The 22,988-nt window shown below is 48.2% G+C and overlaps 2 pseudogenes; both read left to right on the plus strand.

Moving 5' to 3' along the window:
• The first annotated feature begins 4,278 nt into the window (after positions 1–4,278).
• On the plus strand, positions 4,279–17,078 carry LOC140691687 (alpha/beta hydrolase domain-containing protein 17A-like; annotated as a pseudogene).
• A 3,611-nt stretch (positions 17,079–20,689) lies between these two features.
• On the plus strand, positions 20,690–22,445 carry LOC140691710 (suppressor of cytokine signaling 7 pseudogene; annotated as a pseudogene).
• Positions 22,446–22,988: the final 543 nt, after the last annotated feature.

Consider the following 22,988-nt stretch of genomic DNA (forward strand, 5'->3'; position numbering starts at 1 on the left):
ATATATTTCTCTACCACCAATGAGCACCATTTATGAAAAGAAACACATGTACTCACATATCCACTTTCCCTCAATATTTTGCGACTTGATGAAATGTATAATTCATGGAACGTACCTTTGTATGTTACCTAATGTTGTTTTCGAGTGGAAAAGGGAAAATCGTATTTGATAAGCAGCGGAGGCCAAGGAAACCTGGGAGGGACTGAGTCTGAATGGGGAGGGAGAGGTGGGAGACAGGGGTGAGTGACACACACTGCCAGGAAGGAGCCCAGCGGTGGTGACAGGACACAGAGGAGGGGACAACTACAGCGGCAGTAAGCTGACTATGAACTACTATGTTCTGCACATTTTTTTCACTCTTGGCTCATGGCTTATTCCATAGTGGTGTATTATTTTAAAATGTGATTTTTCTAATTATGTCACTGCTACATGCTCATGAAAAAGACACGAGGCTTTTGAAACCTCTCATAGATGCACCCACAAAGAATGCCAGCTGCCACCTCATCACACGACATTCACCTCTGTTAACAATTTTGCCAACAGGCAGTGAGAAGAGTTAATATTCTGACTGCAGTCTGGGACCCAGGGAATTCTCTGGGACACCAAATGACATTTGCAAATCCTGTGCTGGAAGCTAATGGCAAAATACAGAAAGCGAATAGAGCAAGACCAATAATGACAGGAATTCAAGGACTGAAAGTTTGGATCACTTAACAGTCCTGCATCAGCGATACATTTCCTAATTTGACAATTGTACCAATGTTAGGTAAGAAGGTGGTCTTGTTCTTACACAATATCTGTCAAATCATTTAGTGATAAAAGAGCATAAAGTTCCCAGTTAACTCCTGAATGGGTCAGAAAGTGCAATAGGAATACACATAAATGTAGAGAGAGAGATGATGAAAAAATAAATGGAACAAAAGTGTCAGGAACTGGTAAATCTGAGTGAAAAGACATATGGGACTTTGTACTGTTCTTGCAACTTTTCTATAGATTTGAGTTCTATCAAAATAAAAAGTTTTGGCCAATGACCGTTTGGGTCACCTGACCAGGTAAAGGAGTTTAGATCGCTTCACTAGGTAAGACCTGGCTGAGGCCACAGGGTGCTGAAACCACTCCCAGAAGAGAGAGGCTGTAAACTGTGAGTTCTGGCCGGCTGGCAGAAGCCCCACCAAGATGGAGTGAATTACTCGAGACTCTGCGGAAAGTCAAGAGAGAGAGGGAGTCCGGAGGCCACTCCCTGAGACTCTCAAATGCTCCCATGCTTAGTGTTACAATCAAAGGGAAAATCACTAACAGGTGTGAGGGAATGCAGGCATTCAGGGAAAGACAGGGTGGGCTGGAGACTGTAGAAGCCACAATGAGTACAAAGGCTTTGTTTATCTGTAGGGGAGTCATGGGGAGATGGGCACAAGGTACATCTTTAGATATGTTAGTTACAGAGCAGAGCCCAGCCCCGCCAGGTCCCTGTTTTGGGGATAACAGACTGTCTAACAGCAGGCACTCCCAGCGTTTATAGATAGCTGAGGGCCTGGGTCGTTGCTGTGCCATGAGCAGTGTGCTATCTAACACCTCAACTGTGCAAGCAAGGCATTGTCTCTGCTTTTTAGGGCCAGGAGACAGGGTTGCGGACGCACAGGTGCCTGCTTGCAAAGCAGTTACTAAGCACAGTTGTTCGTGGTGGCTGGGGTCTGTTACAATTTGTTAACCCTGTCATGGGCTCCCACAGTAAATACCAGTGACCACCAGGCAACCAGCTCAGAAGCGAGGACTGAGGGAAATGCATGCCCGCCCTTGTTACTCTTTAATATAAGGCTCCATATTTCAAAGGAGGATATCAAAGGGAGATTGTGACTGAAAAATAAATAAAACATCATCACTCAGATTTAGAAGAGCAGTGTATGGAACTATCTATAAGTTGAAAAACGTGGAGTCACATCTTGTACAGATTTGTGAGTGAGGTGTTGACACACAGAACTGACTTGACTCACAGACAACAATTCAACCAAGGTTTTGAGAAGGTATCACTTTCAAAAGAATCGCTTGAACTACAAGAGGCTGACTGTTCAAGACTTAAAACAGCCTTTTTGATGGCCATTCCCTAACTTCTGTAAACAGGAAGCAGGTTAGAAGTCTGCATTTGCCCAAAATAATATATTCTGCAGTGTGTTCTCATCTGTGGTTGAGGAGAAGAGTATCTTTCAGAAGATGGAGTCACGAGTCCTAGAGAACCAGGGGTTTAGGAGCCCCACCCTCAGGGCAGGGCCTGCACGTCTTCCCAGCGGGATCACAGACTTGCTCTGTCCCAGGATGGTGCTGCTCCCCCATCGTTTCCTTCTGAAAGGGAGTGTTGATTATGGTTTTCTGGATTTGTGCAGCTCTTGCTTTGGTGTCTGTGTGAGCAAGGCAGAAAAATTGTCTTTATAGTTAATAGGTTTACAGAAAAAGAAGATCCGCGTAGAGACAGTGTTAAGATGCTCACCAATCCTAGCGCTGGGGCTTTGGGATTAGCTCCTTGGAGAAGAGGGTGAGAGTAGCTCTTGTGCATGGCAAGAAAACCAAGAGGGCAACTGGGTTAGATTGTATTACTGTCAAAGTATCCCCTCTCCTGATGAGTCCATCGTCACAAGACCTCACCCTGGGCCAAGCAGCAGTTTGGGGCCAAGAAATATTTGTAGAGATGATGTGTGCTCCTTCTGAGAAAACGCCTTATGAGCTATCAGGTGGTTGTGACGCCACCTGCTTTGTTGTGCCAAGACTGCCGTAGATATTGGCTACTGATCTACCCCACGTCCATAAGTGAAGTGGAGGGACAGGCAGACTTTGGCCAATGTTAAGCCTATGTCTCTGTTTGCCACTGAGATTTTGAGACTGTTTATCACTGCAGCACAATGTAGGAGAATCTAACCAATGCACCAAAAAATTAGTAAGGAAGAATCCATGTCTATACCACAGGCAATAAGGCTGGTGTTAGCGGTGATAATCACTGAACATGGAAAGCAGGTATGTGATCTGTCCACCGATTCAACCAACACTTACTGAAGACAACAACTGTATTCAGGAACTGCGCTATTATTGTTATGATTTCTGATGTCCAGAAATGCACATGAGCAGGTTTTCTTATTGTGAAGCACTGGAAATGAATGATCTAAGACTAAAAGAAAAATAGCTTTGCAAGGGATATATCAAAATTACTGCGTCATCGTGGGCAGCATGTGCCGCTGGGAACCAAGCATAAAAGTATGCACGGTAGTTCAGGTGAGAGTCGAGAATCTGTCATTAAGTCTGGTAGTTATTTGGAAGGATGCCCCACATAGGCAGCTTGCAGATCAATCTGCAGAAGGCCTAGCCAGCATGTCTTTTCCTCATGGATTTGAGGTTCTGTGGGTCACATGAATACACATGGGTTTAGCAGGTCCCAAGGAAAGAGCCATGAATTCCCATAAGCTAAAAAGCAGTTGGTTGGCTTAGAAGAAGTCCAATGGCATCCCTCATTCTTATACTAACATCCTTTTGAAAGAGACAACAAACAGAGAGGGCCCCAAACTGACGTAAGACACACAGCATGTGTGGAGGTGATGAAGCTCAGTGCCCTAGTGAGTGTGAGATAAATGGACATTGTGGCACAGAGACCAGCAAGTTGTGACATTTGGTGAAATCCTAAAGAGGGAAATGCTCATGTGGCCAAACATCAATATACTTCTATTAGCTCATTTATATAAGACAGTGGATTGAATGACTGAATTAAAAACACACAAAGAGCAGACCCCATTTTGATTTTGCAAAAAGAATTATTAGAAAATATAATTTTGTAATGTGGGTGGTACTAAGGGGACTGCAGACAAAGCTACTAGGCAAGTTCCAGGGACTTAAATACAAACTGCAGAGAGAGGTTTTCTTTAAGGATTGAGGTGAGAATCTGGGGACTCAGGAAGAGACATTGGTGTTATTTAGGAGAAACAGACACTCTGAGAGGAATTTCATAAGTTCCATTACTGTAAACAAAGTAGCATGAAGAGAAAGAAGACAGACTGGAGGAGATCAAGATGGTGAAGTGGGAGGTCAAGGAGCTCACCGCCCCCCACCCCCCAGACACAACTAAAATATACGTCTGCGTGTGGAGCAGCTCTCACTGAAAACAAACTGGAGACAGGCAGAAAGACTCTTCTAGAACCAAGGCTGTAGAAAAGGATCCACACAGAGGCAGGTGGGGAGGGAGGGGAAGCAATCAGTTTGGGACCCAACTCCTAGCAAGTGACACAGAAGAGGAGGGATGTCATGGCCGTGGACTCCTCCCTGGAGAATGAGGGGTCCAAGCACATATTGGGCACCCAAGCCGTGGGGTCCGACACCAGAAGGCAAGTCCCCTTAGCTGGTTTGAAAACTGCTGGGACTTACAGGAGGGCTGTAAGAAGCCTAGACTCTGCTCTTGGAGAATGGGTACACACAATTGCTTACTCTCCAGAGCAATCTGCAGAGGAAGTGGACTGAAACTGCCCGGGGCTCTGGCTGGTGTCCTGGGATGGCCCCAGCACCTCTCCTGGCCACACTGGGCATGCACTCCAGCCCCTCTTGCTCCAGGGCAGCTTCCCACTAGGGTGATGGCTGCTGTCACTGAGGGGAGTGAGCATTTGGAGGGGATGGGGCTGACTGAGACCCTGCACTGCATCTAAACTGGGCAAGGACAGCTGTTGCTGGAGCTTAGAGAGTGGCAGATCAGGACCAGCCTGGAGCTCTGCCTGATGTGCTGGGACCCAGTGTCTGCTCCAGCCCCTCTTGTTCCAATCCTGCACCCCACGGGGGCAAAGGTGCCATTGCTGGGAGTGGGGAGAGTGCATGTAGATGGATTAGGACCAGTTTGGACCCTACCCTTATGACTTCTGCTCCAGCAACTTGGTTCCAGGAAGCTGTGACTCCCACTGAGTAGCAGAGAAGCCCTGGCTCACACCTGCCTCTGGCTCTAGCCCCTCCATCTCCAGCCCCACCTCCCACCAAGGTGATAGCTGCTATCACCCCTGAGGGGAATATGTGACCCATACGCACTCCAGATCCTGCTCCCCGCCAAAGCCTCCGGGCCCAAAGGCTGCAGAGAGAAGCTAGCACACAAGGACACTACTTCAGTACCAGGAGAGGTCACTGCTCCTTCTAATTTCATAAAGCCAGAGTAAGCTCAACAAAATGAGAAGACAGAGAAATTTCTTTCAAACAAAAGAACAAGAATAAATCCCTGAAAGAAACAACAAATGAAACAGGTAAGTAATCTACCAGGTAAAGAGTTCAAAGCATTAGTAATAAGAATGCTAAGTGAACTTGGGAAAAGAATGGATGAAAACAGTGAAAATTTTAACCAGGAAAATATAAAAAAAGAAAATATAAAGAAGAATCAGTCAGAGCCGAAGAATAAAGTAATTGAAAACAAACAAACAAACAAACAAACAACAAACACTGGAAGGAATTAACATCAAAGTCATACAGAAAAATAGAAAAATATTTTGATCTGAAATATAGAATAATGGAAATCATTCAGTCAGAATAGCAAGAAGAAAAACAAATTAAAAAAAATTGAAGACCGTTTACGGGACCACTGAGACAACATCATGTGAACTAACAAGTGTGGTACAGGGGTCCCAGGAGGAGAAGAGAGGGCAAAAAGTGTAGAAAATGAATTTGATGAAATTATGGCTGAAAATTCCCAAAGCTGAAGAAAGAAACAAATTTCCAGGTTCAGGAATCTCAGAGAGTCCAAAACAAGATGAACCAAAAGAGACTCACGCCAAGACATGTCACATTTAAATTGGTAATTATTTAACTTAAGTAGAGAATTTTAAAGGCAGCAGGAGAAAAACAAAGAGTCACATAGAGGGAACTCCCAAGGCCATCAGCAGATTTTTCTGCAGAAGCTTTTCAGGCCTGAGGGGAGTGGCATGTTACATGTAAAGTGCTGACAAACACACAGCCAACATCATACCCAACAGTCGAAAGCCAAAAGCTTTTCACTTCTTACAAGGAGCAAGGATGCCCAATTTTGCCACTTACATTTAACATAGTGCTGGACCACAGTGCTAGCCAGAGCAGAAAAGAAAAAGATACAAAATGTATCCAAATTGGAATGCAGGAAGTAAAATTGTCATTATTCACAGATGACATGATACTATATGTATAAAACCCTAAAATCTCCACCCAAAAAGTTATTCAAATGAATAAATGAATTCAGTAAAGTTGTAGGATACAAGATTAATATACAGAAATCTGTTGCTTTTCTATACACAAATAATAAACTATCAGAAAGAGAAATCAAGAAATCAACCCCATTTAAAATCAGAAGAAGAAGAACAACAACAAAAAAACACCTAGGAATAAACTTAACCAAGGAGGAAAAAGACCTATACTCTGAAAGCTATGAAACACTGATGAAGGAAACTGAAGATGATATAAATAAATGAAAAGATAGCCAGTGTTCATGGATTGAAATGGTTAATACTGTTAAAATGTTTATACTACCCAAAGCAATCTACAGAATTAATGCAATCCCTATCAAAATATTCATGACAGTTTTACAGGACTAGAACAAATAACCCTAAAATTTAAACAAAACACACACACACACACACACAAACTCAAGAGCCAAGGCAATCTTGAGAAAAAGAACAAAGCTGGAAGCATCACACTCCCTGCCTTCAAACTATACTACAAAGATACAGTCATCCAAAAAAGTTTGGTGCTGGCACAAAAACAGAGAAGTAGATCAGTGCAACAGAACGGAGAGCCCAGAAACAAACTCACACACTTGGTCAATTAATCCATGACAAATGAAGCATGGGTATTCATTGGGGAAAAGACAGTCTCTTCGTTAAGTGGTGCTGGGAAACCTGGACAGCTACAGGCAAATGAAACTAGAACATTTCACAGCATATACAATAATAAACTCAAAATGGCTTAAAGACCTAAACATAAGACTAGAAGCCATAAAATTCCTACAAACATTAGGCAGATAATCTTTGGCAAATATCACAGCAATATGTTTTTGGTATCTGTCTCCTCAGCAAAGGAAATGAAAGCTAAAATAAACGATGGGATCTAAATAAACTTAAAAGATTTTGCATAGCAAAGGCAAACATTAACAAAATGAAAAGACAACCTACTGAGTGGGAGAAAGTATTTCCAAATTATATGATAGATAAAGGGTCAATATCTGAAATATATAAACAGCTCATACAACTCAAAAGTCAACTAAACCCAAACAACCCAATCAATAAAATGGGCAGAAGATCTGATGGACATTTTTCCAAAGGGGACAAGCAGATGCCAACAGGCACTGAAAAGGTGCTCAGCAGCACTCGTCATCAGGGAAATGCAAATCAAAACCACAGTGGGATATCACCTCGCACCTGTCAGAATGGCTAGAGTCAGTAAGACCACAAATCACAAATGCTGCTCAGGATTTAGAGAAAAAGGAAAAGATATGCACACATCTCAGTATTCATAGCAGCCTGATTTACAGTTATCAAGATATGGAAGCAACCTAAGTGTCTGTCAACAAATGAATGGATAAAGAAGATGTGGTATAAGTATACACACACACACACACACTGGACTATTTTTCATTTATGAAAAGATTGAAACTTTGCCATTTGCAACAGGCAGTATAGATGGATCTGGAGGGTATTATGCCTACTGAACTAAGTCAGACAGAGAAAGTCAAGTATTGTATGTAGAATCACACATACGTGGAATCTAAAAAATAAAGCAAGCAAACTGCTGAATATAACAACACAGAAACAGACTCACAGATATAGAGAACAAAATCATGGTTACCAATGGGGGAGGGGAGGGGAGGGCACGATAGGGCAGGAGATAAGAGACACAGCTACTAGGGATGAAATAAATAAGATAGCAGGGTACACTGTACGACACAGGCAATGTAGCCAATGTTTTATACTAACTTTAAGTGGACTGTAACCTATAAAAGAATTGAATCACTATGTTGTACACCTAAAGCTAGTATAATCTCCACAGATATTTTTAAATGTCAGAGAAGAATACATAAGCTGGTTACTTACAAATGCAACAAATTGCTGAACTATCAGACTTTCACAAGGCAATACAGGTGGAGAGCGGATCTTTCAGTGTATATTGTTGTTCCACAGCATTTCATGTCAGACAGCCTTTTGGCAGTAAATAATAGTACTCATATCTATTCTCAGTTAGCTTTTTATGTATTTACAGGTGATAAGAACTAAGGAAAAGCTTCTTGCAGTGTGAAAAGACTCAAAGCTAATAACAGCCATTTGCCCCAAGTCAAGGCTCTGCTCTGTGCACAACAGTAGAAAGACACGTGGTCTAGTAGGTATCACTTCTGACCTCTTCCTTAGACTGTACTTCATCATGAGTTTCTACTCCAAAAATAGTGGGATATAACGAATGTTCAGCAGCAAATAAAAAGGTTATGCAGACCAGAGAGCTGTCCTTACCCTCCCCTTTACAACGAACGAATCCATTACACTTCTGCTTTAAAGAGTAAAGCAATGTATGTCAAAATCATTTTGGAGGCAACAACATAAAAACAGGGTCACAAATTTCTTTAAAGGTCACAGGATTTCTGCATCCCTATTGCTTTCTAAGTGTCCTTGATTTCTTGCTTCACTCTAAAAAAACAAACACAAAACCCAAAAACTGAAAATCAGAGTGATGTAGGGTGGGTGTAGTTTATGCAATAAAGACGAAGCAAAGAGCTAAGTCGAAGCCTTTGTCTCTAAATCAGAAAAGATGCAAGTTAACATATTTCAGGGTTATATAAAATTTATATAATAGGTATGTGTATGTGTTTTGTTTTCCACTTTACCTGACTTTTCTAATTAAGCTATGACTTTTCTAGCCTGGTATTGTCAAATAATGCGATCTATAAAACACATCGCTGGCTGCCGCGGAGAGAGCGCGCCCAGCCCGCCGTGATACCCGCGAGCTCAGGGCGCCTCCTCTCGCCGCGGCCCCGGGCCCGGTCCGGCCGCCCCGCATCTGCTACTGGGGCTGCTGAGCCGGAGCGGGCGCTGGGGCGCGCGGGCACAGGAGCTGGGGGTGGGGGGCAGGTGCGCGTCGGACAGGTCCCCCCCAGACGATGGCGGGGACGGGCAGGACCCGCACGCCAAGCACCTGTACACGGGCACGGGCACGGGCACGCGCGGCATCCAGAGCGCCGCGCACTGCGTCATGTTCTCCGCGCCCTGGTAACTGGCTGCACCGCCGGCCTGGGGCTCCACGGGCGCGGATGGGGCGCGGGGAGGCGCGGGATGGGCGGGCGCGGTCCGGGACGGAGGGGGAGAGGGCTGTCCCTGAGGGCCCAACCGTTAAAGGCCGTCCCTCAGGCTCCTGTAACCCCCACCCTTCCCCGCTATACTCGCACCCAGGGAAGGGGAGGGGGTCGTCGCCCCTCGTGGTAGCCGGGAGCCCAGAACCCACCTGTGCCCCGCGCCCAGCCTGCAACTTCTGCGCAGGCGGGAGGCAGCGGCCTGATGTGAGGCTGGGACCCGGGGACCATGTGCGGCCGCCCAGCAACCGGGGGTCCGGCATGGACATTTGGACTTTGGATCCCCTTAGCTCGCCGCCAGGCAGATCCCCAGATTGAGGGTTTAATTGCAAACCAGGAACTCGCGAAGGCATGATTTCCCACTCTGTGCGTTCCTGAGGTGGGAAGAGGGTGCCTGCATTCCCCCGAGTTCTGGAGGCCCCGCCACAGCTCCACGTGGGAGGGAAGCTGTGCTTTTGGTGACAGGACCCACTGGCCCTGGACCCAAGGCTGTCCTCTGGCACCTGCTCCACTCTGCTCTCTTGGAGCCTGGTCATCTGCAAAGTGTAAGATGGGAAAGGTCACCACCTTGAATTTACGGCCCCTCCTAGCATGGCTCTCAGGTGGGGCTTCAGTGTGTGCTCCCTGCCAACCCCAGAGGCCCTGTCCTGGGACTTGTCCTAGGAGAAGGACTTCCTGCCATTCACACCTGCACGGGGAGTGAACGCCTTGCTCTCAGGGCCTAGATGCCCGAGATGAAGGAGGGTTCCCGTGGGCCAAGCTGACAGCCAGTCTCGCGGCCCAAGGCCATTTGCAGACTTACGCAGAACTTGGCAGCCCTCCCCAGAGCGGGAGGGGCCCCTTGAGATGTGCCGAAGGGAAGCAGGAAGGGATGGAGAGCAGTCGCCCAAGAGAAGCAGCCTGTTCAGAAAACGCGCTGGTGGTGGGTGGAGGAAGCGTTTCCTCTTTCTCCCCGTATTCTGGCTCTTATTTCAGTTCATTTGGAGTTAAATCAACACGTTTTGGTCAGGGCCAGAGCTGTCATTTATTAACAATGTACTATGGGATCCATTTTGTTTCAAGTTCGCAAGAACAAACCGACTTGAATTTTTAGACCTGCCAGTGGTATAGAGAATAACTTTGTGGCATAAAATAACTGATACGGATAATTTCTTTGTGAAGGATTATTCTCAGAATAGCTATTCCAACTAAATATACTAGTTAACGGGAGCCAATTTCAGTGGAATAAATCTGTCCAGGTTTTTTTTTTTTTTAAAGAGTAGCTGACATGTAGACATAGTAAGTCCATTAAAAAAAAAAAAGAAAACAAAAAACAAACAAAAAAACTCATTGCTGGCAGACCTGAAGTGAGGCTGGAGCTTCACACTGTGGTGGCAGATTATAAATTGGTCAAAGGTTTTTAGAAAACAAAATGCCCTTGGAAATATTAGTACATTTTGAGCATTTCTAGGCATATCTCCTAAGGAAATAATTCCTTAAAATTTAGAGAAAAGATTTCATGTAAAAATGTTTACAGCCAACCATGTGTATACATCATGACAAACAGTGGAATAAATGATGGTGGCAGAGGTAACACACACACACACAGATATAGACATATGATCAAATTTTATGCAGTTATTGAAGTAAATGGAATATTAAACAGCATAGAAAAAAGTCCTAAAATAATGTTTAGATGATAGAATAGGTTACAAACCTGTATATTGAAAATTATTCCAGTAAATGTAATAATAATTTGGAGAAACATCAGCAAAACATATTGTTGGATGCTAAATGATTTTCTCTTACTTTTCTTCACAAGCTTTTACTCTTTCTCAAAATTTTTAGGTGTATAATGTTTTTGAATCAGAAAAAAACCTAAGGTTTGAAATTATTTTATATTACAATTGTGTGAAAAAACATCTTGATAGCTTTATTCAAATGAATAATTAGACATTTTTCTAAATTTAACATTTTCCCCCAGTCTGAGAACATTTTGCACTGAGAAGTTTGGGAAGGAGGTGCAGATTTTCTGAAAAATAATTTTTATTCTCTGTAGGACCTTGTCTCTGTAAGCCTAGGTAAGATATTCTAGAACAGAAAGAATATGTGTCAAAACTTTGTACCAGGAGCAACTAGTATAGATTAAGAACAAAGAAAGTAGAATTAAGAGCTCTTCCAAGACTTCTAATAATGAATAGCTCCGTTTCCTCTTTTGTAAAATGAGGGATTTTGACTGATTAATCTACATATATATTCTTTCATGTCTGACAGAGCATGCTTCTACCGTATTATCTCCAAAACCTATAATTAGTTTCCAAATTTGCCTCTGCATAAATAGTCCCTCTGGAGTTACTGCTGTGGGGGGAGGATGAAAATCCTGGTGACTTATGAATGCTCTTCATTGCACAGCCTTTTCCCCTGTGGCCCACAGTCTCCTTCCAAATTTCTCAGTCTCACCTTTCAGAAGTTTTTACTTTTACAAGAAGTGGAATTATTTTAAACGAACCACTTGTTTAAGCTTCAAGAAATTATCATTTTGATTTCAAACCACATAATTTTATTCTTGCTGTTTCACTTTGCTTTGTCTTCCTTCAGATATGGGAGCAGAGTGCATTTCCCTCCTTGTGTCAATTATTTTGCATTCCAGTCACTAATTGGTGACTGTTGGGGGCTCCACATGTGTTTCACATAAAGTTGCCTGGTGTGAAGGTCCTCTGGTGTGAAATGACAGACTCCTTGAAAGTTAAAGACAAGGTGCTTGCACTTTGTCTAAAAACAGACATAACTGGAATGAACAGAAATTTACAGTAGCCGAGGGTACATCCTAACAGCAAACCGTGCAGTCGTGGATGAAGGAACAGTGGTCAAGAGCAACTCTCTCCACAGAGAGATTCCAAAAAACAGGACATAACTTCTCTAAAAAGCCTCGCTCTCCCCCCAACCACACTCATGCTTTTTAAACTCAGCCCCAGGACCCCTCACCACTCTAATCTCCTTCCCATCTCTTCCTTTTTCGAGGGAGAACCCATCTGACGGTGCCCCAGCCCCACACCCGCAGCCCCTGAACCATCACCCGTAGTAATGCCCAAAAAACCCCAGGAGTGACAGCTGCCAGACAACAAAGCCGTCCTCCTGGGAAGAAGTGGGAAGAGAAGAGGGCACACACCGGTTAGTGGTGGCTTAGTTATTTCCTTTTCTCTCGTCCCCTCAGGGACATGAATGCTGGTTTTGCTGCTGCTGCCCTGGCTACGGTTCCTTCCAACTTCTGTCTCCTCATCACACGGTCACGATGCTGAAAACAGCAGCGTGGTGACCAGATGATGTCATGGCCCCGGTGGGACTGTGGGCACCATCCAGCCTGGTGCAGGCAGCGCAGAGACTGGACAGCTGTTGAGAATTTTACAGTTTTACGAAAGACACTAAATTTATTTTGCTTTCTGCTGTCACTGCATAGTGTCAATGACAACTTACCCTCATGCGGGGCCACCATGTACACCAACCCCACTGGGGGTCACTAGTGCCTGGAGTCTACGCTCGCCCCTGTTAACTAGGGTCCGTGATTCTCCAACTATGTGGGGAAAACAGAGATGTCAGGGGAGGAAGTAACCACGTGCTTCACTTCATGCAAGGCCGCCTTCTGTCTGGTGTTGAGTTGTGTCTACTCAGTGCTTCCTGCCCGCAAAGAACTCAGCTTATTTATTTAGTTAATTGGTTTCTTTTTGGGGAGGAAGAGGTAATTATGTTTGTTTGTTTATTTAATGGAGGCACTGGGGATTGAACCTGAGACCTCGTGCATGCTAAGCATGTGCTCTACCACTGAGCTACAGCCTCCCCCAAAACTCAGTTTTTTTATCTTCTGTTTATATTGAAATATCCCAATGCACATACAACCAAATGGCTTGCTACTTTCTTTGCACCTTAACAGGGTATGGACATTTTCACAGACTTTTTTTTTTATTTGAATAGGGATAGCATGACAAAAAACAGTAGTTTTTGTTTTATTTTTTGCCTCGGTGACACAGGTCTATCTAGAGACTTGCTTGCTATGGAAGATTTGTTACAAACAGTAGTGTGGAAGTGTGGGGGTGTGTGTGTAAATTTGTTGGGCCTTTTTCTTTTTTTCTTCCTTAAACCCTATTTTCCACCTTTGATGAGCCAGGAAAGAGTAAATTCCTCATAGACCAATAGCTCTTCTACATGTAGGCGATTTATAAAGTGTGAATTGGAGGTGTTGTGCCCATATAGAAATGGACTTCTTTAGGCTGAAATGTTTTAATTTTTAAAAATCTTCTTCAGAAAAAGTTTGCCATGTTTGTGTTTACATTTCAATAAATGAGGAGAAATACAATTTTCATTTCTGTCTTATTTTTGTGAAAAAGCGCCCTTTGAGATGTAGTCTTTTTCTCTGCCCATCTGAGAATTTTAACTTGTGTCACAAGTATTGGAATTTAGCATGTAGAATCCAGAAGTTGCCTTAGAGACGCAAGGCTTGTCACATGTCTCCCAACAGGGTCAGAATTTTATTTTATTCTGCAGTCAGCAACGTGAGAAGAGTTAACCTGCAAGTTACCAAGCAGTAAGACTTCTCTTACGATATGCTGTTTGATTTGGATATGGAATACTAGGAAGTAAATTGTAGCTCAGGGGTAGAGCCCGTGCTTAGCATGCACGAGGTCCTGGGTTCAATCCCCAGTACCTCTGTTAAATATAATAATAAATAAATAAGCCTAATTACCTCCCCCCAGAAAACAAAGCACTGACCTCCTAGGTCCACTCCAGCTGCAGTGTGAGCGCGGGCAAGCCCTCCGAACCGAGCCTCCATGCTGACATCTATGCTGCCCAGCAGGCCCTGCGCACCAGGTGAGCTCTGCACTGCAGTGGGATAGGGGAGGGCAGGCAAGCATTGCCTTACAGGTGACCAGACCAGGTGAAACCAGGTGGTTGCAAGGGGCGCCCCTCAGGCACTCAGGCTGGCTTCCTTGGGGAGGGAGGAAGCCCAAGGGGGTGGGCCTGTAAGAAAGGGAGCCTGTTTGTGGCCACCCTGGGCCACAGGGCAAGGCCTGGCCTTGTGTGTTCTCTGTGTGGTGACAGCCAAGTGCGGGGAGGTGGGTGGGCGGGCTTCAAGCCTCCCTGGGGCTGGCCCCTCCTGGGAGCCCCTTGCCTGAGCGGAGGCGGTGACAGGGCCTGGCACTGGTCCCCATAGGAGTGGAGGCTCCACCTGGATGGAGAGGGGTGGGTGTAGGCCCCTCCCAGTTCAGGAGGTGGTGTGTGAGGCCTGTGTGAAAGGGCTCAGCCCCACCCCCCAACCAGGCTGTGGTAGCTCTTGGGGGCGGGGTAGGTGGGGCAGGGCCTCTGTGTCAGGTGCTGCTAATGGATCATGGTCACATCCTGAGGGCAGGGCTCCTCTGGGCCTGGAAGGCTCCCTTGGGCAGCATAGTACCCAGCACAGACCTGGTGGCTGGTGGGAGGTCGGCGAGCAGAAGCTGGGTCCTCCGCGGGCACGGTGTCCAGCACACACCCACGGGCCTGACTCAAGACAGGGCCATTGTGGTCTGGTCTACACATCCTTCCCTGGACCCCACCACCCTGGTCATGCAGACCCTGGCTGACCCTTCCACCCCTGTGCTCACTCACCGAAGCACAGTGGCTCTGTCTCAACCAGCACGTGCAGAGTGCAGAGTGTGGCCCTGCGCCCCGGGCTGCTCTAGAGGGAGACGCACCCAGCCCCCACCCTCCTGGAGACTGCGCCCTCTGCCTCCACAGGGCTGGCTGCCCCAGCTCTGCCCTGCCTGGCCCACTGGAGTGACCAGCCCGTGCCAGGACCAAAGCCCACCTGCCCTGGGGAGGCGGGGGCCCTGGTGCCATAGTGATGCCCTAGCAGTCCCTGATGCAGGCCCTAAGAGTGGGGTCCCCTGGCAGTGGGGACCTGTGCTGGGTGACATGGTGCAGGTATGTGTCCAACCTTGGCTGCTTCAGCCTGTCGCTGCTGGCTCGGGGGGGGTCACTGCAGAATCACACCCCATATAGGGATGAGAGTTCTGAGTTCCATCTGTTGGTCCTTCTACCAGCCTTGACCTCCAGAGACCAAATCCCTCAGCCCCAACAGCTGAGAATAAGCAGAAGGGAGGGAGGCTTGGGCCCGGGCCATGATCCGGGGCTGGGGAGGCCTGGAAGAGCCAAACTATCCGGCACCTGCCACGTTTGTCCAGGTGGAGATGGCCAGGTTGCAGCTGGGGGTCCCTGCCTGGAGCTGGGTGATTGGACTGGGCCAGGGCTTGGCACAGCGGTGCTCACAGCGAACCAGAGAGCCGGCCTGGGAGGAACAGCCAGGGTAGTGGGCACAAGGCCAAATGGCATCCCCGAGGCCTGGAGGTTTGTCTGGGGGTTTGGGCCAGAGGACAGGGACAGTGCAGATGGCCCCTGGGTGGACAGGGAGATGGACAGTCTGGCTGCCCAGGTGAGATACAGCCCTTCCCTGGCCACTGAGAGGAGAGGCTCCTTTGGGATCAGGGTCATGGGTGTGTGGGAGGAAGGCCACAGAGACCTCCAGCACTGGAAGGTGGTGAATGGTCCTCGTGTGGTCAGGAAGGAGCACCTGGTGGTATGGTGCTGGATCAGCCGTGCTGGTGTGGGGCTAGGGGAGCTTGGGGTGGCGGGTGGGCCCCAGGACCTGGCCACTGGTAGGGGAGGGGCCCAGAGAAGGAGGTGGCGGCCACCCATTTTCTCTCAGGAGCCGTTGTTCCTGCTCACCTGTGTTGTACTAACCTAACTGGGTATGGGGACACTGAGGGGTTGCAAACTCGCTGAGGCATCAGAGGATACAGCTGCCTCCAATCGCCACCCCACAGCTTGCGAAGAGGGTGGATGAGGGTGGGGGTGAGGGCTGTTGGAAGACACGCCCCCTTCCAGTGCGACCAGGATGGGCTGTCCAGTTCAGAACAGCAGAGACAGGAAAGTCCCAAGCAGGTTCTGCATGTGGCCCTGGTCAGGCATGTGTAGGGGTGGGGATAGCTGGATGACCAGGAGGAGCGGGTGGGGCCCTTACAGGTGCACTGCCCAGGTGTGATCAAGTAGATACTCTCTAAGAAACGGCAGAGTGGGGTGGCTGTCGGCCAGCTCCCCTCACACCTATCTGGGTTCTACCTCCTGTATTGGTCCGACCGCCTCCTTGGGGTTGGGGTTGGGGGTCAGGGGAGGGTCCTGGGCCGAGCCTAAGCGTGGAGAATAGGGGACTGCCCCAGGAGGGCGGGCAGTGGGAGGGGTGTGCGCGCCTTGTGTCCCAGCTGATCCTGCCCCCACCGCTGCCAGGTACTGCATCAGCCGGGACAGCAACATCCTGTAGGGGCAGAGCATCCGCACGGTGCCCGCCGTGGACCTGGCTTCGCGCTATGAGTGCGCCACGGTGGTGCTGCACCTCGGGCATGCGCATGGCCTTCCCCGACACCAAGAAGACCTACTACTTAGACGCGTTCCCCAAGTGAGCGCGGGGCGGGGACCCAGGGGGCGGGGCCTCAGCGGGGGTGGGGCGCGGAGGCCTAACGTGACTCCCCGACCGCACAGCATGGAGAAGGGGCCCAAGCTGACGTCGCAGGTGCTCATCATCCACGGGTTGGAAGACGAGGTGGCCGACTTCTCGCACGGGCTGGCGCTCTACGAGCACTGCCCCAAGGCCGTGGAGCCTCTGTGGGTGGGGGCCTCCGGGCACAACGACATCCAGCTCCACAGCCAGAACCTGGAGCGCCTGCGCCGCTGCATCTCCCAGGAGCTGCCCCAGCCGGCGCGCCTAGCCTAGTGGCCGCCCAGCCACACCCAGACCTCAGCAGTAAGGAGGGGGCGCCAGGACCCCGCGCCGTTCCCGGGGGGCTGCATGTGAGCCCCCGGGTGCTCCACACCCTCGAAGCAACCGGCAGGCAGGAGTCGGGACCTACCCCAGCCCAGGGACCGTGGACAATGTACAGGCGACGGAGCTATGCTCTCATTTCCTTTTGGAAACAGGACGATAGAAGAACGTGAAAGTGGAAATTAAGGATTTAAAAATTTTAGAATAATAATAAAATAAATAACATAAAAGGAAAAAACCTAGTTGAGTAAACCTGAATGCAAATAAAAGGATAATAAGGTGTAAGAGACACACACGCAAAGCTCTGCGTAAGGTATCACCCACAAAGGAGCACTGGGAAGACTGCAGAACAGTGGTAAGAGTGTAACGGTGAGAAAATCTAAGAGCATGAGAGGAGGATCGTACCACATATGTGGATAAATGAGGAGACATTTGTCAGATACTCAAAGGACAAGATAATAGTGTGTAAGAAGCAGGCTAAGACATGGAGATGGTAATTTAATAAAACGGAGGAAGAGCCAAACTTAATCAGACAGCTCCTATCGTGTAGTATTTAGCATTCATCTGTAACGTTATCTATAGCCTGTCCTGGGTGAAACTGATTTTTGTGAATTTTGCTTTTTACACCACTCCCCACAGGTAACAGTGCATTTGTCATTGGCTTCCCTTATGGAGTCTCTCATGGGTGATTTTGACAAGGTGACTGCTCAATTTAATTACTGTGTAATGAGACATAATTTTTAATGTATTTGTATGGTGTTCTGATATAGATTTTTCAATGTGTTAATTTACTAAAACCTAAAGCTTATGCTCTTAGGGAACTACAGAAGCTGGAGCAATGTCCCTCCTTCCACCCAGAATGATTAGCTTTTCCATATTATCTTCCTAGTCCTCGTGGATGTTAGCCAAACATAAGCTAGTGTTTGATACAAAATATAAAGCTGTGAGACAGAAAATGTGTGTTTTGTCCCCAGTTCCCTGTATGTGAGTTCAGATAATTCCCTTAATGTCTTCATACTTTCATTCTCACTAATGTAACAATAGAGATCATGCTCTGTACATATCTCTCAAGGCAGGAAGAGTAAACAAAACACAAGAGAGTACTGTCAGCCCTTCTGAACACATATCAGTCTGGGGTACAGCTGAGCCTGACTGTGTAACCCACCTTTCGGAATGCTACTACCATAAGTCAATGACTTGTGATGCCAGGAACCTCACATCCCCTCCTCTCCTGGAGTGCAGCTGAGAGAGGAAGCTCTTCTTGTCTGTGCAGAGGGGAGGCTATCCTTTTCCTTAGATGGCACTGTGCTGGCCATAAGATTTCTGCCCATCCCTAACCCCTACCTCCACCCACCCTCCCTAGTACGGTATTTGGTGTGCAATTGCAGGCTGGTTTTGAATGACCAGGAGGCCAGTGACTGGAAGGCAGCATGGTTGGAACTGGAAGCTCTCTGACCTGGCTCTCCGCCTGAGCACTACACAGCTTAGACTCTTAAGCAACATCGTCCTAAGAGTTGAAAAATGCCCTAAGAGTCTCTGAAAAATGCCCAGAAAAGTGCCCAGCCATCCACATTCACTGGCCAGCAAAACATCAGGCATGTGGCCAGTTTGAATGATATAGGGAAGGCACATGGAGAGGGATGGCTCTTTCCTCCAACAGGCTTTAGAGCTTCAAAGGGAGAGTTTGTTTGATTATCATTATATCAGCCAATCCCCCAACATCTTGGACCCCCTACAGTTCATCAGGCACTATGCCTGGCACTAGGACAAATAAAAAGAGAGAAGACCTATCTCTAGCACCAAAGGATTGAGACTAGATGGCAAAACGCCTAACAAAATAATTACCCACAATAGTCATAAATAATAGCAATGATGGTTGTTTTTGGAAATCCAAGAAAGGAGAGTATGTGTCAAAATACTCAGGGATGGCTTCACAGAAAGGGTTGGAACTGAACCACCTTGAGGGCTGGATCTGTTTTGGACAATTAGAGAGGAGTTAGGGAGCAACAGTATGAACAAAGCTTTTTCTGGGAATGTTCCTAGAAAGGCAGACAATAATTAGGCAGTAAGAATGGCAACAGGGTTGGCAAGATGAGTTAGAAAATTGTTGTTTAGTGGTGTATTTAACAACATCCACTCAACATTTGCTGTAAGTGAGGCATCGTACTGGAAGCTGGTTATAAAGTGATGAGCAAAACCGACCAAGTTCCTGTCCACTTAGTGCTTACCTTCTAGTCAGGGAGGTAGCCAACAGGTAGGTATGCCAGCGCGTAAGCAGTCATGCTAAATTGCTATTATCACAGTGCTATGGAGAAAATGCTCTGTTGCAGGAAGTTCAGAAACCTAGCTGGCTGCCCTGGGGGTGGCTGCCCAAGATGAGATACTTACTAAACTGAAAGCTGATGGATGACAAGGATCCAGTCACTGAAAGGGTTGAGCATAAGCTTATTCCAGGCAAAGACAACAGAATACAAGAAGGTCCAAAGAAGGGAAGAGTTTGGCATATTTCATATATTAAAAGGAAGCCAGGGAGGTTAATTGCATAGTCCTGATGATAACATTCTTGACTTATTTCTTATCGTGTAGAATTCTTGGCATCTCAGTGTTGGAGGACTCAGGTAATTGGTACTGAGCTTGTTAATGAGGACTTCTACACGTTATTGTGTAAATTACCTAGGTAAGTGGAAGTCGAGGCAGTGAATACTACCTTGACCATCCAGAATGTGAAAAGGAGAGTGAATCAGTATACATTTACTTTAAAAAAATTAGATGCTTTGAGCATACACAAGTTGGTGAAGTTGAGGGTATGAACATTTATGTAAGGCATTCCTTTTGGGTAATATAAATAAGATAATGATAAAGCAAGAAATAAATTTTAGTTCAAATTATAATATACATCTTCTGTGTAGTAAGAGATACTAGTGCTGGTGATATATTAATTCTTAAGATGTCGAAAATGATCATAATGTTGTTCAAGTCCCTTATCACACTGTTCTGTGATGTGTGAAATAGCAGTGATACTACAGAATAGGGTGAAGTCCAGATGAGACGACACCTAAGGCAGTTGCCTTTGGTAATTCAAAAGCAATATTTAAAACATTATGTGAGTATACATTTGTGTGGTGTGTATGTATAAACAGTTTCTTTACTTAACTGAGCCTCAAACCTACAAGTGAAAATAGTCCCATTAGTAATATTTTACAAGAGTTAATTGAGAGCATTCTAATATATTGATTGACACCTTCCAAATCATTGTGTGTATGTACTGAAACTATAAAGAGGACTTTTTAAAACTTCCATTGGATTCTTATCTTTTCATCCTTCTGTTTGTGATGATAACAATTGCAGGCTGAAAAATTAGGTCATGGGCGGCGGCGGCGGCGGCGGCGGCGGCCTGAGACCACAAGGGGCCCGGCGCGCCCCCCGCCCGCGCCGTGAGGCAGAGGCCGCGGCGGCCGTCAGCGCTGTCGCTCCGGGTCGCGGCGGGCGGGGCTCCGGCGGGGCCCAGGCTCGTCCCCACCCCAGCCCGGCTCCCCGCCGCCCGCCCTCCGTCTCTCTGCTCGATGCCCAGGGCTGAGCTCAGGGATGGCGAGGCGGAGGAGGCGGCCGCTTCGTACCGGGTACGGGAAGGCGCCCCCGAGCCAGGCCCGCCGCCGCCGCCCTCCCTCGCGCGGCCCGGCCCGCGGGGCTCCCGGAGCCGCAGCTGACGATGCTCCGCGGCGTGACTCAGCCGCCGGAAGGGGAGGGGAGGGGGAGGGGGACGCAGAGGTGGCCCCGGAGCCCGGCCCCTCGGAACCGCTGTGTCGCTGGCACCGCTGCGCCCTGGACCCCAAGGCCCCGCCGCCGGGGGGGCGCTCGAGCGGACGTTGGGCCCGGCGCCTCTGGGGCTCAGGCAGCCGGCGGGGCCGGGGATCAAGACGGTGGGCGGGGGCTGCTGCCCGTTCCCCCGCCCCCCGCAGCTCCCCCTCCGCAGCCCGGGCCGCCTGCTGCTGCCCCGCAGGCCGGGGAGGACCCCCATGAAACGAGCGATGCGCTTCTGGTCCTGCAGGGCCTGGAGTCCGAGGCCCAGGAGCTCAGCAGCCCGGGCCGCGGCGGGGAGGAGGGGGCGGCCGGCTGCTGCGCAGCCCCCAGGCCCTGAAATACCCCGGTGCCCTTCCCGATGCGGGACTTGGTCCCTCCAGGGCGCTGGAGTAGAGAGAGCAGCAGCAGCAACCTCCCCCGCCCCCTCCTGGGCCCTTAGGCCGCTCACGGGCCCTTCTCGGAAGGGCTCGCTCAAAATCCGCCTCAGTCACCTCTTTCGCACAAACAGCCGCAGCGGTGTCCCCGGCGGTGGTGCTGGGGCCGCAGGAGGCCTTCCGGAGAGCGGGCTGCTTCAGCTGCGAGCCTGACAGACATGGGAGGCTCTGCAGGCCGGGAGCTGGACTCGGAGGGGAAACCCAGGTTGACAAGAACTCAAAGTGCATTTTCTCCAATCTCCTTCAGCCCCCTGTTCACAGGTGAAACAGTGTCACTTGTAGACGTGGACATCTCTCAGCGGGGCATGACCTCTCCACACCAGCCAACCCCCGTCTCCCACAAAGAAGCCTCAGTCTCCTAGATACATTTCCCTGGATTGCTCCCATCCGAGCAACCGAATGCCTGTAGAGCTAGTCTCTGCAACACCTTCAGTGTCCCCTCTACCCACCCGACTCAGCAGCTTGGCAGCCAGCCTTCAAGAGTTGGAGAAGTGTTGGTATTGGGGGCCAATGAATTGGGAAGATGCAGAGATGAAGCTGAAAGGCAAGCCCGATGGGTCTGTCCTGGTAGGAGACAGCTCTAATCCTCGTATCCTGAGCCTCAGTTTCCAACCACAGGGTACCGCCCCCCACACTAGAATGGAGCACTGCAGAGGAAACTTCAGCCTGTGGTATCATCCCAAATTTGAGGATCGCTGTCAGTCAGTAGTGGAGTTCATTAAGAGAGCCATCATGCACCCCAAGAATGGAAGTTTCTTTCTTTCTTGAGATCCAGGGTTCCAGGACTGCCACCAACTCCAGTGCAGCTACTCTGCCCAGTGTCCCCATTCAGCAACGTCAAATTCCTCCTGCACCTTTGCCTATTCCGAATCTGACAGCTCGTCTGGATAGATCACATCCTGGATCTCCCACTGCCTAAGCCTCTGATTTCTTATATCCGGAAGTTCTACTAGTGTGATCCTCAGGAAGAGGTATACCTGTCTCTAAAGAAAGCTCAACTCATTTCCAAACAGAAGCAAGAGGTGTTGGAACCCTCCACGTAGCGAGGGGCCCCCTGCTGGTCACTGCCTAGGGTACACGCTCTCCGCCTCACCGTCCAGCCGAGTCTCCTGGGCAGTTATCATCATGCACTGGGCCTCGTCCCCCGCCCTCCCACCCCATGTGTATGCCCCTGATACAGGCATCTGTCCAGAGAGTTGCCAGACCTGATGGTGGAGTTCCAAGTGGATACATATCCCAACACGGAGAAGGGCGGATAGACATGAGAGGCTTGAAGAGTACTTGCCAGGCAACGTGCGAGCTCATCACTGAGTGTATATAAAGACGAAGACACACACGAGCAGCTAACTGTGCCTCCTTCTCTCCTCCTCTGGCTGATCGCCCCGATATTGGACAAATGACAGATAAAGCAGGAAACCGGGAGAAAGAAAACTTCATCAAAGGGAACACGAAATGCCTTTAATTGCAATAGGCCTGCATGTCAGTGAGAACCACACTGTGTCCCATGGCTTGGACCGTGAGGATGAGGAAAAACAGCTTGCTCTTCTGTCTAGAATTCCATTTGGACTACTGGAAAGTAAATTGTTGAAAAGAAGAAATGAATTAACTAAAGAATTCATTTATCTAA

This window comes from Vicugna pacos, chromosome 36 (genome assembly GCF_048564905.1).
Source record: "Vicugna pacos chromosome 36, VicPac4, whole genome shotgun sequence".
NCBI lineage: Eukaryota > Metazoa > Chordata > Mammalia > Artiodactyla > Camelidae > Vicugna > Vicugna pacos.